Below are 19,155 nucleotides of genomic sequence, written 5' to 3'. Positions count from 1 at the left end.
GGAATTCCAATGGACGATTACTCATTCAACTTTAGAATCAGTCTCAATGATAAAGGGTTCTTTCCTTACCTCTCTTTCATACAATATCTTTGTATACCTAGCTCTACTCACTGATGAGATTTATTGAAAAAAGTTTTTGTTAAATGAATGTATTCTCTATTAGAAAGTCTCAACTGATGATATTAACGCAGAGCAATCTCTGGGCTTTTAAGTTCATTGATTGATTCAATGTTACAACAATATTTTAGTTACCCCATTAATATTAGGATTGAATTTTTGTGCTCATTCTCCATTTAATATGACTAATGATGATTGAATGCTGATATAAACACACTTAATTCAAAAATCCAGGACCAGTTTATCGAATCAATCTCATTCTTTATTATATTAGCAGACAAAAAGTTTCAGCTTCGTATCCATGTAATTCGTGTTCAGAAAATTAAAAAATTGGCCGTTTTAATTGCTGTCGTCCTAATGGTGTTGCAGTAGCGTGAGGTGAAATCCCCAGCTAATCCTTGATGATGGATAATGGCTAGTTAATCGCCTCCTACAAAAAAGTAATCAATTTGGCAGTAGGCCTACGATCCTCTGATCACCTTTCATTATTTTCTTCCATGGACTATCTTCTTTTCAATAGCTCTTCACAGATCAGTTCAGTTGGATACTTAATTCCTTAAACATTTCATGATCTGGAATACATTAACTATTATCAACTGTGCATAATTTTCTGTGTATTGACACTCATTCACTGACTCATTTATTAATGAAATTGAAAATCTACCAAGCCAAAATGATGAAATTTGGGAAGTATGTTTAGTCGGAACTCTAGATGCTTACTAAGAGCTAATTTTGAAAAGTTTTCAAATAATAGAATTGATATTATTCTAGTTCTATGTGAGATTTATCAGGTTTCTGGATAACCAATGAGTAGGAAATGTTCAAATTTGATGAATAGATTCAACTAAGGTTATGAAATGTAGCTTCAAAATATCAGAATTACGTCAGGGATATGCCTCAACATTTCCAAGCGTTATTCTAGATTTTCTCAGCTATTTCAAGAACCAATCGAACGGGAGTTTGAAAATTTGATCAAACAGGTAAGGTTGAAAATGTTGCGTTGAACTGTCTTAAAAATACGTTCAAATTTCTCAGCTTTTTCGAAATTTGATGCCTCAATGTTCAACAAAGGCTCCATTGAGTATTTGAATTCATCATTCAAAACTACTGCTATTCACTGGCATGATAGGAGATCAAATATATTTTCAACTGACTGCCTATCGAGTGAGTGTGGGAGGGCAAGTAGAAATATGACCCAACAACTGCTGCCACCTACAGGCAGAATTGAGAGTTTAGTAGCCCACATTTGAAGCTATCGAATAATCAGGAGAAAGTAGGCGGAGTGAAATAAAAATATGACCCAGCAGCTGCTGCTACCTACCGGCAGAATTTATAGTTTTGTATGTCTTCAACTACCAAAGTAGAGTATAGAGACATTTCACCCTTCAACTGCCGCCATCTACTGGCAGACATTGACAGTTAACTCCAGTAATTACTGTTCTCCTTTGCGTTTTGAATGCGTTTTCTAGCGTTTCTAGAACGAGTAGGAAACTCCAATCTGATGTACAATGCTGGATTTTTAGGTGAACCTGAAAATGTGTGACTCTTAGTTTACTGAATATTATTTTTTTCGAAAATCGGGGAATTTTCTCCTGAAATCTTGACTGGGTTCCGAGATATCACCGAATTGCTCTGAATACGGTAAATAGTTTTTTCAGTCCCTCTCTAAGTTCGTAGCCCATTGTCCAAATAATTCAAATGATGCTGTAATCGGAAATCTCTCTGATTTGTAGTGATATGTGGCACTGTGGACATTACTGTCCAAACTTAGGCAAATAAAAAAGTAATTCTATTCTATTCTATTGATAGGATTTCATTGCATCAAGGTATCTTAAATCTTCATTCGTAAGACCATTAACCAGCCAGATGATCTGGGTAGGTCATCACGTCAATATACAATTTCACTCAAAAGATTTTGACAACACTGTCAAATCAAAAAATAAAACATAATATCATAGCTAAACACGGTGATGGCCGCTAAATGTCAACTATAGACTCCTGAAAAAATTCACTCAAGGAGTAGTATGGTCTGGCACGCAGCCAGGACTTGAGTCTCCTCTTCTAAACTCACTGTCACTCAAATGACGCACAGATGGAGGTAGCATATTAAACATTTTAATAGCGATATTCGGATAACAGTTTCGAGCCTTACTCAGCCTACATCGTGGAACATTGACTTCGAGAGCATTTCGAAGTGAGTAGGCACTCTGCAACCCCCTCAAATTCACTGTCAGATTGGTATCCCTAATACCAACCAGGGAAGCAAAGATAAACTGGCTAAAAACTGTAAGAATCCCGAGTCTGACGAAGAGCTGCAGGCGAGGATCCTCTCCCAACAATGAGAACCAATTATCTTGATTTACCAATACTGTTTTCTCTAGTAAGTCATGACTGTGGCTATATAAATGTCATCCAAATTATTAGGCTTAGCTCCAGTCATTAAAATAATGAAATAATAAAATAATTTAGCTCCAGTTGAATATAAGTTTCCTCTGTTCCAGCCAAAGACAATAGTCAAGGGTATTATTCATGGGTAATGAAGACCTACAAGAGTCACATACAAAGTCGCAATTTACCGAACAAAATTCAGCTTTCCAGGTCAGTTTATCCAACGGAGTCCCGTTAGTTACCAATGATGTTTTTGTCGATAGTAGCACTGTTTTGGCGTGAAAACAGCTGCATATCATCAAGTATTCATCAATCCACTTAACAAACGATGCAGATAAACAGACTGAGCCTTTTGAATAATCGATTGCTGGAAGAGTTTAGATGGGAGTGGTGACGATGAACTAAATGAGGCACAGAATACCCTATACTAACCTCTCTTTCAATCATCCTCACTATCTCACTCTATCTCTCACACTCTCTCTTACTTACACTATCTTCTTCCTACCATCCAATACTCACTCTTCTCCTCTCTCTCTGCAACCACGAATAAACTCAAATAATCAATTCATTCGTTATCAGAAAGCTGTAATAAACTCGGAACTCATTATGGCTTCCATCAACATCAACCTGAATTCTATTGCTTTCATACAACATAGTTTCAACAACTAAAAGCTGCTCATAGTTTTGTTTAAATTCACTTGTTGTAAGAGAGCAGGGTGACTGATAACTCAGATAGGCCTAATGTAACACATGATGATTGTAATCAATTATATATTTAGGTTAGGTTAGCACAAACAATACAGAGATAGGAAAAGAAAAAACAGGCTATTGCCCAAAACTACTCCAATTTCCTAATTTAGTTTCAAATTGTCCAAATATTATACATAGGTTATGTCCAATTCAATTTCTACACCAAATCACAATCTGAAAATCAAAATCAGAATAAAACAAACAATTTTTAATCTGTGTATAGATTGATGATAAAACTTTCGTAAAGACATAAAACAAACTTTAAATTCACAAGAAAAAGAATAAAACCACTTAATTTTTGAGCTCGAAACTATCACAATAATATTAGTGAGTTACCTAGCTAGCCAAAGGTTTCAAATTATGGAAACCGTAATATATCAATATTGGAAAATGTGCTTCGTTATTATGTCATCAAAAAACATAATATTATTGAATCAATAAATTCTTACTCTCACTCGCATTTCATTAATTATATTGATAAAATATATTTAGAAACATACAGTGATTTTAATTTTATCCGTGCAATCTCTAATTGAGTCTAAATTTATCATTGATCCATAGATCCGTCTATTTCTTTCATCATGTTATCTCCTGAGGAGATATTAGGCGCAATTCACACTGAAGTGACGTGCCACTGAATTTTTGCCACTTCCACGCCACTCCTATGTAAACAAACGGTCTAATGCACACTGAAGTGGTGTTTCACCACGCCTCTTCTGTTTGTATTGAACCATATGTTAATAAGGGAGTTGAAAAGCCAGTGCCTCGCCTACGCCACGTCAGTGCCACGTCCGCGCCACACCACTTCAGTATGAATTGGGCCTTATTGTGATTAAACGCCAGGAATGAAGAATACTTGTGAGCTGGAACTTTCTTGAGGATATAATCTGTTCAAGGATCAAGAAGCTCCTGGAATCTGGATTGGATATACATAATAGATTAAGCATACACTAAATAATAGTGAAAGTTATAATATAAACATTCAGGAACCAAGAAACAAATAATAGTGAAAGTTATGCTTCCTGTATAATATTGAGAAGTACAAATGAAATGATAAGCTTGGACTTGGAAGAGAAGTTTGCTTGAGAAATTTGAAAAGCATCACACATTGATATCCAACGTACTGTGCTGTGAAGTAAGATTATATTATGCATGTTAAATTTTGCCAAACAAGATTGCAGCGTAACGTGAATGGTTCCAGCTGGGTTATGTAAGTCATCACGGATCATGGTAATAGGCTTGGGGTTCGGGGGAATGGAACCTGGCAACTCCTGTAATAACACCGGCCATTGTGATGGAGATTCCACACTGCACTCCCGACTCGCTTAGTATGAATTTCATGTACTAACCTCTGCTTGCCAACATATATAGGCCTAGGCCTCCCATCAGGGAAAATCAATTTCGGCGAGTGTAGGCGGCATACGGCCTCAAGCTTGAAGCGGCAAACTAAAATCTCCAGGCGATCATTCATATCCACGCACACAAACGTCCAATTCAGCGTCTACATTAATTTTACATATTCGAACGACGAACATACTCTAGTGGTGCACAATGGTTATTTGTGTTTGCATTTAGTGTAGGCCTCTCGCTCCCTGTGAGGCTGTTGATGATACCGAACAAAATTCACATCCATGTTCATATTCTGTGGCTGAGTAAACTTCTTGACACAACACACTATTGCCGTATGATGCGGAAATTACATTTGAATAGGATATCACTAGTAGGATCCGGAGATATCCGTAGGTAAAGGGTTGGAGGGGAGGATATCTTCAGTAGGATCCGTAGATATCCGTAGATATCAGTAGGATATCAGAGGTATCACTTCCCAGGATAGTGTGTAGAGGTATGGATAGTGAAATTGAAGATTAGCCTCATATTTGAAAACATAATATTGGAGATTATACAAGAGGGTTGAATTGGAAGGGATGTTTTTAATTTAGGTTGACACAAATCGAATGTGATATTTTCCTCTTTTCACAGGTTTTTTCGAAGGGGTTACTTCTCCTCAGTTTCCTTCAGATCATGCTGTAAAATTTTGCAAAATTTTTGGCTCCTCTATGCACCTACCCTTTCATCTAAGGCAGAATGGCAATACCTCTTCGAAATAATGAAGTCTTCTAAAGATTTGGAAGTTCACTAGAAAACTTTCTTCTTCATGCTACTGCGTAAGAGTATGACAAAAATATGTACACCTCCATTCATATTATTGTATATGATGATTTGTGATTGTCAATAAATGAGGTAAATGTATAAATTATCTCTAGGATAACATTTTCAGTAATGAAGTACTGATATATCCATCATTATCCGGATCTAGACAGAGGCATGTTATAAACAAACAGTTTTCAAGTATTTGCCTCGAATTAATAATAACCATTCTAACCAGTTGGTTTTTCAAGCACTATCACATGGCGATATTAATATTCATATCATTCATTCATTACGTCGATAACATTACATTATTGGAAAAAACGGGGTAAATATAAGCTAAGACTGATCATTAGATTGTACTCATCAAATAATACTCCATCCCTTCTGTTTAATCGCATAAAGTTTGTGTTCTCTTCGATAACAAAAACTCAATTTGAAGCTAATAGACGCCTGAGCCAGCCGACTCTGGACGTTCAACTAAATGAATTCTTTGTTGGAAATATTGGACCCTCGACTAACAACTCAACATGATTGTGTTTTTCTCTCCTTTTTTCTGGAAAGTGCTTCAGGGATGAGTACACAGTAGGAGCTGTGGAATTCGTTTCCTAAATTATGAAGCAAGTCGATTCAGCCTCATTAAATAATTCAAACTGCGCGCTCTTTCTCTCAGAGAAAGATGCTGTACAGTTACATCTCTCCTGATTCACAGTGTGACCTCACTCTCTCCCAATCCTTTTCTCTCTTTCTCTTTCTCGTCGTGTGAACACTATGGCCTCTCCAGGTTGAAAATCGATTTTCTATTTCCCTCCAGACAGGTCTTCAAAGGAAAATCTCATCAGGGATGAAAACGATTTATTTTGAGGAACTAGTCTCTCAAGACGTGGAAATACCTATGGAATGTTTACTGTATACACATTTTCTATATATCTCGACGGAAACAGGGTTTCATGGTGAAGAGATAGAACGTTTGGAAAAATTATGTTTGATCTTTCAATAATAATTCCAAGGAACTCAAAGGAAATAATAGCTTTGATGAAGTGTTTATTCTAGAATAATAAACTGAATTCTAAACTTGAGAGAAGCATCGAAGTAAATCGATCATGAATCGAATGATGATTCGCAAATCTTGATTTTCTTGATCCATTCAAGGATCCATTCATCATTGCATGATGCGTGGTTCTATCAATATTTTAAGAATGGCTCACTCTTTCAGGAAGAAAGAACACTCTTTTAGGTTGGAAATTGGTAAAATTCACTTTCCTCATACAAGGCTACGACTTTTACTATTGAATAACTTGATGTTCTAATTTCAATGAATTATATAACTAAGCGAAGCATCTATTTGAATCAGAATCTATCCAAACAAGTTACAATGAATACTGAACAATCCAAAGGTAAGTTTTTGTGAAATACATATCCCATCACCTAGATTTGTTATAGTCTACAAATTTTTGAATTGAGTATCATGGAGTTTTTGAGAATGATTATGATTTCTATCAAGTCCAAGAAATATTTAGCAAAAATATCGGTCTTGTATTGAACTGATAGAACACTAGAAGTGAATTTTGCATTTTTGCAACGACCTTCATAGAATTTATCATTTATCAAGTATTATCAAGAACAATGTTGAAATAATTAAAAATAAATATTTTCCTACAGTTACCTTGAAAAGTGACCTTGAAAAGTAATTCGTGTATTGATTACAGAACGCAAAGAATCACTTTTCCGCTCTAGTGCGCAAAGTATTACTTTGCGTACTCTTAATACTTATTAAGCGTATCCCAATCCGCTGTTGACATTGTTGGCGTGTATTTTGAATGCGAATTTGTTCTATCAATATTTTTCTGATTTTCAAATGAATAAAAACTCATTAAATTATACATTTTGAATATTATTGATTATTTCAAATAATATTTTTTTCATTCATTTATTGATTGATTGAAAAATTATTTAGAAATTGAGATTCACTCAAAATTATTCAAATTTTCAAATCAATAGGATTAGTTTAATTTTCAATTTGAATAAATTATCGATTATTAATTTTCAATTGGATTATCAAGTTTAGAATAAATTAAATTTGTTATTAATAACAAAATTATTCATACAAACATTTGATAGATTTCAGCCATCATTTCACCCATAATCAACCACTTCTCATATTTAATGGTAACTGTGGGAAAAATTTGATGTGAAATACGTGAGCAAAGTTCCTCTGCTGCACTCAAGAAACCATTCCGTCCTTGCCTACGGCTCGTGCGTAGACGTTTCTTTCGTTGTAGCAAACTGTCACTTTGCGCACTAGTTGCACAAATAACTATTTTGCTTTGGTCAAATGAGTTAATACTTTCATGTGAGAAGGAAAAGCAATTGAATCAAAGAACGTTGAGGTTTCAAAGTTATATGATGTATGATGTTCACCATCATCCTTCTTGAAATAAAGAATCAACTTCTCAACTACACAAAAAGTGAAAAAAAAGAATTAGTAAAACGAAACGTAGAGGACTCTAAAGACAGCAATTAAATTGGAAGAACTATGATGTAGTCCATTATAATGTCCTAAAAATCTGAATTCACGATGTTTACAATTCATTGATCCATGTACTAAAATTATTATTCATAGATAGAATAACTGATTGTAAACTTCTGTATTCTGTGAATCATATTGAACAAGGGATGAACCTATGTTCAATTGTTAATCCACAAACTGTTGCCATCAATTAGCTCAACCGAATTTGCATACCAGCCCAAATGGTTGGAGTCAGGTCCTTGTTTCATTGAATCGTAATCAACTACATCCAATATTTCCGTCGATTTTTCGCACGTCAAATCCGTGGATACCTTCCTACTCCCAGTCTACTGACGGCAATACGGTACTTTGTGTAGGTTCGCCCCGCAGTTGTTTGATTACATCGCTAGAGAATTGATTAGAATTTCAAGTTTTGTTGTCACTCACGCGATCCCTACACTCTTCCCCCCTCCTCTTTGCCCCATCCCCTCTCCACCACCACCTCATCATTTACTCGTGTTCTATTTTGAAGTGAAATCGATTTGTAGGTCCGCGAAACATGGGAGAGAGGGGTTTGTAGAACTTGAACCTTTCGGCCTGACCTTTTACTGTCTCTGTAGGTCACCGTAAGCTACCTCTGAAAAAAATTATCCCGTACTATTCTTGTCGAATTAGTCGCTATTGTGTCGATGGACTTCTGCAGAAATTGGGGACCTCTCAATCGAATCATCGACGGAAGTTGTGGGCGGAATATATTCTTCTAATCTGGGAATACCCGATCTATTCTAGGGAGCTGCGTCTAGTACTGTAGGCTAGTCTTAAAGAAATGTTAATCATGATAAATTCATCGATATTATTTTTAGTGTCATCCTATCGAGATTGAAGTAATTAATAATTCATTTATCCATCTCCGTATATATTTGATAAGTGTCTGCAAACATTATTGCTAACGAATTTATCGATAAGTAATAGTTCAATAGTTTGGTACGGTCTATTTGAGCCATGAATGGTGGAGGAACAGAGTATTTAAATTTCATGTAAATTTAGAAATCGGAAATGAGAATTGTGAATTAGAAAAGAGAACTTCCCCACTTGCCTGCCAACCACCACCATGAGAGGTCACCAAAAATTATAGAGCACAATACCTTACTGTACCTTTTAATAATTTAAAGTTAAATTGAATTACTAAATTTTTTCATAAGACTTGGTGATGCTAATGTAAAGCAAAAGTCATTTTTTAATAATTTTTCAACCCCTTGGAAGAGACGACTCCGGCTACAGATAATCCAGGACCACCAGGAGTTTGGATCGACATCAGCAGCTCATAGAAAATTCCAGCATGTGAGTGAAAAATATTGAAATAGTGATAGAGCGTCCTCAGTGCTTCGAAATTAAATAAGAATCAAAGCTAGCTCGTTGAAAGGGTTTTTTATAAATTAAGAATTTGGTAAAAATACTTGCACAAGTAAAGATAGTATAAAAGGTATTTTATTAGATAGTAACGAATCAATCCATATATCAAATGATCCATCAATCAAAGAAGACTAAGATCTAGGCTGTTAATACATTATTTATATGATCATTAATTTCAACATTATAATTTGCGATAATTTTATTCAGCTCTGATCCACTAGATGAATTGATCTATCTATTCCGTCAGGTGCCGAATCTCGCACCCTGAGATAAAAAAAATATATTTATTACAAAGAAATCTATTAGAAACTATAGAATTTAATATATATATTTGGATTATTAGTTTATCAAAATTTATCATGCTGATTTAAGAAATTTATTCGAAATAGAATTGTCCAAGTTGACAAGTATCAGCAAGCTGATATCGAAGCTACATGCAAATAAATGCATATGATCATAAAAATGAAAGCACATGGTAACGTTTCGTGCTATAGAACTTAAAGAATAGTATTAGCCTGTGATATTTTATTGATTTCGATTATTGTTTTGTCTTATATTATATATTTCTGTCGCTCTATATATTTTTTTTGCTATGATTTATTTTTGAGATATTTGTTAATATATGTATCAAATTTTTTATGGTGTACGATTTATTTTTACTACTCAATACTATAGGATAAGTTTTATATTTATATACATATTTTTTATAAATTATCAGTATTAGTGTGGAAGCTCATATCTGGGCCTATAAAGATTTTTATGAGACTATATCCTAGTAAAACCACGACCAGATTTTTTATAATTATTAAAATATTCTCATGCTCTACCGATTGATGCCAAGCAGGAGGCTAATCGTTATTTAAACTATAAAAAATAACGTGACAACATTTGATAGATTTCAGCCATCATTTCACCCATAATCAACCACTTCTCATATTTAATGGTAACTGTGGGAAAAATTTAATGTGAAATACGTTAGCAAAGTTCCTCTGCTGCACTCAAGAAACCATTCCGCCCTCGCCTACGGCTCGTGCATAAACGTTTCTTTCGGTGTAGCAAACTGTCACTTTACGCTCTAGTTGCACAAATAACTATTTTGCAACTGAAATGATATAATGTAAATGAAATGAAATAATATCAATTCTAAAGACTATCACCACTCAAAACTACTTCACTTTCAACAACAGATACTATACCCAACCTGACGGCCTCCCAAAGGGCTCTCCAATATCAAGTATCTTTGCTGAAATATACCTCCAACACATAGAACAGAACCAAATCTTGAAAAACAACACTCACAGCAAAAAAATAATATATTGGTTCAGATATGTTGATGACATCATCCTCTTATACATTGGCAATAAAAGACAATTTGAACAGCTCAGAACAAAAATTAACAAAATAGATAAAAAACTCCAATTCACAGCTGAATATGAACATGAAAACATCTAGATTTAAGTATTACAAAACACAACCAACAACACTCCTCCAACATATTCAGGAAGCCAACTATGACAGATACCCTTATTCACAACTCCTCAAATCATCCTGTTCAACACAAACACTCAGCTTTCCTATCTATGCTACACAGACTTCAAACCATCCCCCTCTCACCTGAACACTACAGAGAAGAACTCAATACCATAGAATATCTAGCACAACAGAACGAATACAAACACAACCTAATCGACAGGCTACTCCAAAAAATTAAAAATCAAAAACAAGAGAAGGACAAAACTGAAAAGTTCATAACACTGACATACATAAACAACAAATTCAACAGAATAGGAAGTATGTTTCGAAAATCTGGGTATAAAGTAGCATTTGGAACAAAAAATAAAATCTACAAGCAAATCAATAAGAGAGAAAAAATTCAAGATAACAAAAAACTCAAACTCCCAGGAGTATACAAGCTAAAATGCTCTGAATGTGATAAATTCTATATCGAACAGACAGGCCGTTCTTTCAATCAAAGATACAAGGAACATATTTAGGAACTAAAAACAAAAACAGAATCTGCATTCGCCGACCACCTAATTCAAGAAAATCACAAACACACGAACATAAATACTGATCTACAAATCATACACATAAAAAAACAAAGGACCAGAATTAGACACAATAGAACAATTTGAAATATACACCCAATTTAAAAGCAATAGACAATGTATATTAAATGAACAAACCAACTTCAAATCCCACATCCTCTTCCATTACCTTCTTAGCCACAACAAACCCAATAGACACCAACAGCACCAACAGACACTAATCCAATAGACACCAACAGCACACTAAAAATTGCCATACTATCCTTCTACTTGTCTATGAGTACAACCAAGAAGATGGCGAAACTGCCGAAAGATCTCGTTGTCCAGTGAGTGATTTATTCATTTATTGTAAAATATCTGACTGCTAATCGTTTTTTCTAAAAGCAAAAAGTAATTTAATAATAAGCAGTTCGTGATGGAAAACAACATTGAAGAAAATTAATTAAATTGGAAGAACTATGATGTAGTCCATTATAATGTCCTAAAAATCTGAATTCACGATGTTTACAATTCATTCATCCATGTACTAAAATTATTATTCATAGATAGAATAACTGATTGTAAACTTCTGTATTCTGTGAATCATATTGAACAAGGGATGAACCTATGTTCAGTTGTTAATCCACAAACTGTTGCCATCAATTAGCTCAACCGAATTTGCATACTAGCCCAAATGGTTGGAGGCAGGTCCTTGTTTCATTGAATCGTAATCAACTACATCCAATATTTCCGTCGATTTTTCGCACGTCAAATCCGTGGATACCTTCCTACTCCCAGTCTACTGGCGGCAATACGGTACTTTGTGTAGGTTCGCCCCGCAGTTGTTTGATTACATCGCTAGAGAATTGATTAGAATTTCAAGTTTTGTTGTCACTCACGCGATCCCTACCCTCTTCCCCCCTCCTCTTTGCCCCTTCCCCTCTCCACCACCACCTCATCATTTACTCGTGTTCTATTTTGAAGTGAAATCGATTTGTAGGTCCGCGAAACATGGGAGAGAGGGGTTAGTAGAACTTGAACCTTTCGGCCTGACCTTTTACTGTCTCTGTAGGTCACCGTAAGCTACCTCTGAAAAAAATTATCCCGTACTATTCTTGTCGAATTAGTCGCTATTGTGTCGATGGACTTCTGCAGAAATTGGGGACCTCTCAATCGAATCATCGACGGAAGTTGTGGGCGGAATATATTCTTCTAATCTGGGAATACCCGATCTATTCTAGGGAGCTGCGTCTAGTACTGTAGGCTAGTCTTAAAGAAATGTTAATCATGATAAATTCATCGATATTATTTTTAGTGTCATCCTATCGAGATTGAAGTAATTAATAATTCATTTTATCCATCTCCGTATATATTTGATAAGTGTCTGCAAACATTATTGCTATCGAATTTATCGATATGAAATAATTGTACAATAGATGTGACAATAATGGCAATGAAATATTTTCTCCTTCATTCATATTATTGTATATTACAATAGATGTGACAAACTCCATACATTCAATATAATTATACTGCATTAATAGATAGGCTTTTATTTGCTTTGTTATTCTTTGTCTTTTTGTTTTGTCTTGTTTTGTGTTTTAAGAAATTGAAATTATTCAATACAATTCACTCACTGACATGCGTATAGTAGAGACACGGATTTGAATTCTGTGATTAGCTATCGAGTTGAACACAGTAGCCATTTTAGAATTCGACTAATGAGAAGCAAGCTGCTGGTGAATGTCACGTGATAGATCAGGCTTCATGTGACGCTATGCAACTGCTAGTTCCTGATTCGTTGAAATTTGAAAACGGCAACTGTACAGCCCAATGGCCAATCAGAAGGCACCTTGATTCAGAGGCGTGTTCTGTCACTCCCATATTTGGTTGGTTGTTTCTATTAGTTCCAACGTCCTCCGCAATGCTCAAGAATCGGTTGTTCTGTGATTTTGTATTATCTAACCATGACAAAGTACCACAAAAAATGAGGATTATAATATTGATCGGTATTAGTCAATGATCATCAAATAAGATCATGTAATGATTCGTATCTTTTATAATTTACAGATGTGGGCTGTAGGACAAACGTGCTCGATGTAGCCTGTTCTACGTTATTTTCCAGGTAAAAAACTCAAGTAAAATCAATAGAAGAACTCAATATAATAAAATGCTTTAATTCACCCTCAACATCATCAATTTATATGAAAGTATGAAAGAGAAAATTTTTATTGTTTGGAGTCAAAGCATTCCATTCATTAGTCATATGCTATCATGGATGATACCTTCAGAATCATTTAAAAATATTTTTGTAAAGCTTTCTTATATCTTGTATTTGGCAAATAACATAAATTCTTTCATTTAATAATACCAAAGGATAATATTAAAGAAATAGTTCCTCCAATACATTGAATTTCATCTTTCTACTATATTCTCTATTCTTCAATCACAATCCTTCCCTCCTCACACACAGACTCGTTCTAGGTGAGGAGAACTATTCTTTCATATTTATTGTAAATTTATCATTTCAAATGTCTGTAACATGTTGCTATTCAAGAATGAAAGCTTATTCTTTCATTCCAGCAATCGCATGGTACAGGTTCGAATCAATCTGATGATTAGAGATATCGGAGTATTAGTTTCTTGATTGGAAATCTTTATAATTATAATATTTAGCGGGAAAGAATTAAAAAATAAACAAAATTAAGAATAAGGGGGATAATGATTCATAATGTGGTGTTCAGTTGGTTTTGCAGCGCTATTTATATCAGTAAATGATATATTATAAAGGAAAAGAAGCAATAAATACAGCATTCAACTAATACGTGATCCGCAACTAATTTCTCCACCCCACAAAACATTACTGAGCTTTGAAATATTTGCCGCTATCCTAAATAGGAAATAGGTCCATTCATTTTGTTGAATGCTATTCACCTTCTGTATAAGCTAAGAGCCCATACTATTCTAATCCATCTTCTTTCTGCCAGTCTCAAGAGAGTTCTCGACTGTGAAAATAAAAGTCAAGTTCTATCCACCTATAGGTAGTGAGCTCTTCATTGCACGTTATGAATGAGAAATTTTAAATATTAATGGAATGTCTCTCCTTTCTCATCCACTCATTCTCTCTTACTCTACTCACGTTCTCCTCTCACTTCTTACTTTCATAATAGTTTCTCACTCTCTTGCATGCTTTTTCCATTCACTGCGGGAAGCTTCATCACTTTTCATACATCTGTCTCACTCTCCTCCTTTTTCCTATCTCTCTCCAACACCCATCGCCTTTCTCAGTCTCCCCTTTTTCATATTTTCTGTCCCCTACTCCCCATCCAGTGCTAGCATGCACGCGCCAATTCAACTCCTTTCAAATTACTTTTTCCTTCCTTGAAGAATTTTTTTCAACCACACCTTCTCTGCTTCTTGTTGAAAAGTACGGTCGCTTCTGTGAGACTCTGTCAGCATTAGTTGAATGGGAAGCACTGTTATAATTTATGAGGATTAATGACAGTTCAAAATGAATAACCTTGAAGAGATTTTCACAAAGATACTGTCAGTATTGGTTGGATGAGAAGCGCTGGTCATATTTACAAGGGATGCTGACAGTTTCAAGTGAATCACACTGTCTTCACCGTCGACGGAACTTCCATGCGCATAAAACTTCTAATGTCAAGTGGAAGTTTCGTCCCTCACTTTAAACTCGATTAAAAACTCTTTAGTACGAATGCCAGCTTTGCAATTCATGTTGAATGAGATGCGTGGGAAAGATTAGACTGAAGATGGTCTCAGATAGATTTAGAGACGAGAACCATACAATCTAGGGAGAACTGATGGGATGTTATATTCAAGCCAAAATAACACAATAGTTGAAGTGGTCTAGTCTCTAGTAAGCGAAGATTTTTTATTTATATAATTTTTGTATTTGTTTTTCTGTATGAAAGTATCACATTCATAGTAGCCTCAAGACTAGTACGAGTATCTTTCAGAATAAAGTAGTATTCTTGAGTTTTGTGATTGCTTGCGTAGCAGCCTAAAGATCCCGGTTCAAACCCACTTTTATCACCAAACGTCTTAAAACCGGGTCACTACCGTGATGTAGAATGGACACGTGAAACTGTTGGTCTTGGCTGGAGTATGACAGTGGTAAGGCCCATTGATTGCTCAAATTATATTTTCAGGATAGGTGAAACATTCCCGCAAAGGACCATCCACCAACACAACTAATACGAATTCAGTTTTTTAAAACAAAAGTAAGATAATTGAGGGTAATCACAAAATTATCTATGCTACATCACATTTTACAAGACAAGCTCGGGAAAGTTAGATGCTTTTCAGAGGCTCAATCACGCTGTAGGTCCTTGCAATGTTAATATAATCCAATCTTTTTGAAATACTCAATTATATTGAGACTAGTCACAGTGTTTTTCAAATACATTCCAAAGTTTAAGGGTCATCAACCAGAAGTCACCATGCTATTCATCGAACCAGCTATTCACCTTCAATGAGTCTGACGTGATGGATCCGAGATAGCTTTACTCCAAGAATATACTATGCAGATTAGGCAAGAATTCAACAACATTTCAAACCAGAGACCACAACCACCATCTTCTCATCATCATTGTTGCAAGGAAGGCACTATACCAGAAAAATTTCAATCATCTAGCACCAAAATTATATAATCTACTTCCTGCAAACTTTGAACAGATTAATCACCTTAGAAAATTCAAAATAATAGTACACAATTAGTTGATGAACGAAGGAAGACAGAGCATAGAAAAAATTATTTCAAACAATTCATATTTTCAACTGAACACCTAATGACTTACTAAACACTTACTAATTACTGATCCGCACAAAAAAAACAAACAAAACGTACTCAAGAACATGATACGCCATAGTGGAGTAGGTAAATTTCCACACAGAAAGCACTAAACATGTAGAAGACACATAATAAGAAATTTCTGAAACTAACTATTGTATGAAATGGTAAACTATCTAATATTTTCTGTAATTGATGTAGTAGTTATAGTTTTTTTTGGGAAATAAACATTTATTTATTACAACGTTTTTCTAGTGAGTATGGACGATGGAGAAGTTGCTGAAAGAGATGTACGGCTCATTTGACTGAAAAAATGATACGTGAACATTCAATTTGTGTACGAGGTCTAAAGAGTCGTGATCAGGTGCTAGTAAGCAGATAATTTGCTAGAAAAACCTTACTAGAACAGTTCTATAACTTACTAATACCATAGAGAAACAATAGCATAAGTAGATATCCCATGGTATAGGGCGTTTATGTCGCAACTCTTACTGCTTTCTCAAGCCGATAGTTCATTTAATTCTTTCCCGTGGAGCTGTGTGACACTGGTAGTCTCTCATATTGTGCCGTTTATACACTCTCACCCCAACAAAACAGTAAAATTCGACAATAATCAACAGTAATCGGCTTGAGAGACAGTAAAAGTTGCGACATAAACGCCCTATATCATGGTATATCTACTTACGCTATTGTTTCTCTATGGTATTAGTAAGTTATAGAACTGTTCTAGTAAGGTTTTTATAGCAAACTATCTGCTTACTAGCACCTGATCACGACTCTTTAGACCTCGTACACAAGTTGAATGTTCACGTATCATTTTTTCAGTCAAATGAGCCGTACATCTCTTTCAGCAACTTCTCCATCCTTCTCCTTCATTCATTGAATTTTTCTCTACTAATTTCATATGCTACCACTTTGTATTTCTCTCATGGTTTTTTTTTTCAAAACAAACCAGCTGGAACAGTGTTCTTTCAATTTCAATTTCGAAAAATGTGTCAAAGCTAATATTCCACTTCAACCCCTTCATCATTACAGTCGACCTAGATCAAATCAGTTTTATTTCTCATCTTTATTTTCGTTTCGGCGAACATGGAGTTAGATTACAAAATACACCTGTAATCAAATGCGAGCTTTGATTCTTACAGGGAGAAAAACAAAGGCCCAGGAGCCGTAAAAAGTTGGCTGGTGCTGTTCCAGTAGTCAGTTCCAATGAGCTCATCTGGTTGACTTTGCCTCGCTCTGATTGAATGAGTTTAATGAGCGTGGCTTGTGAAGTCGCCCAACGGAAAACTTCACCAATTAGCTAGCATTGTCGGTACATACGATTCCATCCTTCCATCCTCTATCCTTCCATCCTTCCATCCTTCCATCCTTCCATCCTTCCATTCTTCCATCCTTCCATCCTTCCATCCTTCCATCCTTCCATCCTTCCATCCTTGTATCCTTCCATCTCTCCATCTTTCCATCGTTGCATCCTCTATTCTTGCATCCTTCCATCCTCCTCCCACCAGAGGGTTTCCTGCCTTTATTCGACGCTACTTTGCCTGTTCGTGTTTCAACTTTGCACTGTGCACTGGGCCCAACTTCATGGACGTGGGTTACTGTATTTACAAGTTGGAATCCCTTGTTCCAATACATTCAGACTTCAGGATTTCAATATGAGATTACACCAGTTAGAATTTCTGGTGTGCTGTTGCTGATAAGAGTCTTATTAGCGTGGTAACGATGGATTATTCTTTTTTGTTCTAGTGTATTTAAAAGTTGAAACTCCTTTCCCCAGTACATTCCGACAGGATTTTTTAGTGAGATGAAACTAATTAAAATTTCTAGTGTACTATTGCTGGGAAAGGTCTTATCAGCGATTGTTCTAGTTTTGCTCAAAGAGAAGGGTGCGAACAGTCAGTTCGATGATAAACTTTCCGTTCAGGTCGCGCTCCCAATCGACCTTCATGAAATACTAACAGATTGCAGAGCCTGAGTAGGGAGTGAATACTATTCTCAAATTAATAGTAATTCACAAATTGTGTTCCTATTTGTAATACTAACACTATGTAGAGAGTGAACAACACAGTTGTGGTGTTTTCCACGGCACATTGTGAGAATGAACGGCACCGTCTCAATTGTGGTTCAGCGCGATGACATTCATAATCATGTTTTTATCATTGCCAGCTGATAAGTGGTATCGAAGCCGAAAGCTACACCCACACGTTCTGTTCGAACCTTTGAGCAGCAGAGATAATATCATTATCATTAACAGACAGGAAATTTGAGCTCAACTTGAATAGTCTCTAATATAGTTGGGAAATATTACATTTCCACTTCAGATAATTGCATATTGTTCATGAAAATCTAGTATAGAAATTCTAGTACGAATTGTAGAATCTAGTAGAGAAATTTCAGTAGGAATTGTAGAATTAAGTATTGCCGTGCTACCAATTTCTCCTTAAATCGGTTGGAATAGCATTTAACACATATTAACCTAAGGATAGTTGTCGGCTCCAATGTAATAGATTCTTGATAAATTATGAATGGATCTATCGCCTATGAATGAGAAATCCAGTTTTTAGAGCAAATGAACTTATAATCTTCATGGATAAAATTATACAAATACAAAGAACAATAACTTACAAGTCTAAGCATCTAAAATTAGGTATTACAAACTAGAGTACTTATCCAGTTTATAGTTGAAAAACAGTGGCTATAGGCTTGTATACACACAAAACAAATTATATGGACAAAATAGAACACTATAAACTGTTTAAAACTCAATTTAAAACATTAATAAATTCACATAAACGAAAATGATTCAGAGCAAAAATTTACAACAACACATAGCCAGCCATTAGTTTCAGAGAAGAAAGAACAGGAAAAGCCTAAGTTACAAGTCACAGAGCAAAGCCTGGTTCGGTGTCGATTTTACAGACACATCACCAAAAAAATTATAAATTACAAGTTTAGAATTCACATTTTATATTTGTTCTCAATAAAAC

The 19,155-nt window shown here is 35.2% G+C and overlaps 1 protein-coding gene across 3 annotated transcripts in view; it reads left to right on the top strand.

Annotated features, from left to right (window-relative positions):
* The window catches only part of LOC111060573 (nascent polypeptide-associated complex subunit alpha, muscle-specific form-like), a 241,056-nt gene that overhangs the window by 16,754 nt on the left and 205,147 nt on the right, over positions 1-19,155 (top strand). For 2 of the 3 annotated variants that reach the window (XM_039432925.1, XM_039432923.1), the window contains exon 2: positions 13,423-13,477. The exons of the other annotated variant lie outside the window; for it this stretch is intronic. The gene's annotated coding sequence lies outside the window, so the exon portion shown is untranslated. The remainder of the gene's footprint in view (positions 1-13,422; positions 13,478-19,155) is intronic. 3 annotated transcript variants of the gene reach the window in all.

The sequence above is a fragment of the Nilaparvata lugens genome, chromosome 7 (genome assembly GCF_014356525.2).
Source record: "Nilaparvata lugens isolate BPH chromosome 7, ASM1435652v1, whole genome shotgun sequence".
Lineage (NCBI taxonomy): Eukaryota > Metazoa > Arthropoda > Insecta > Hemiptera > Delphacidae > Nilaparvata > Nilaparvata lugens.
Note: the sequence above shows the minus strand (reverse complement) of the source record. Positions and strands in the feature narration are given on the sequence as shown.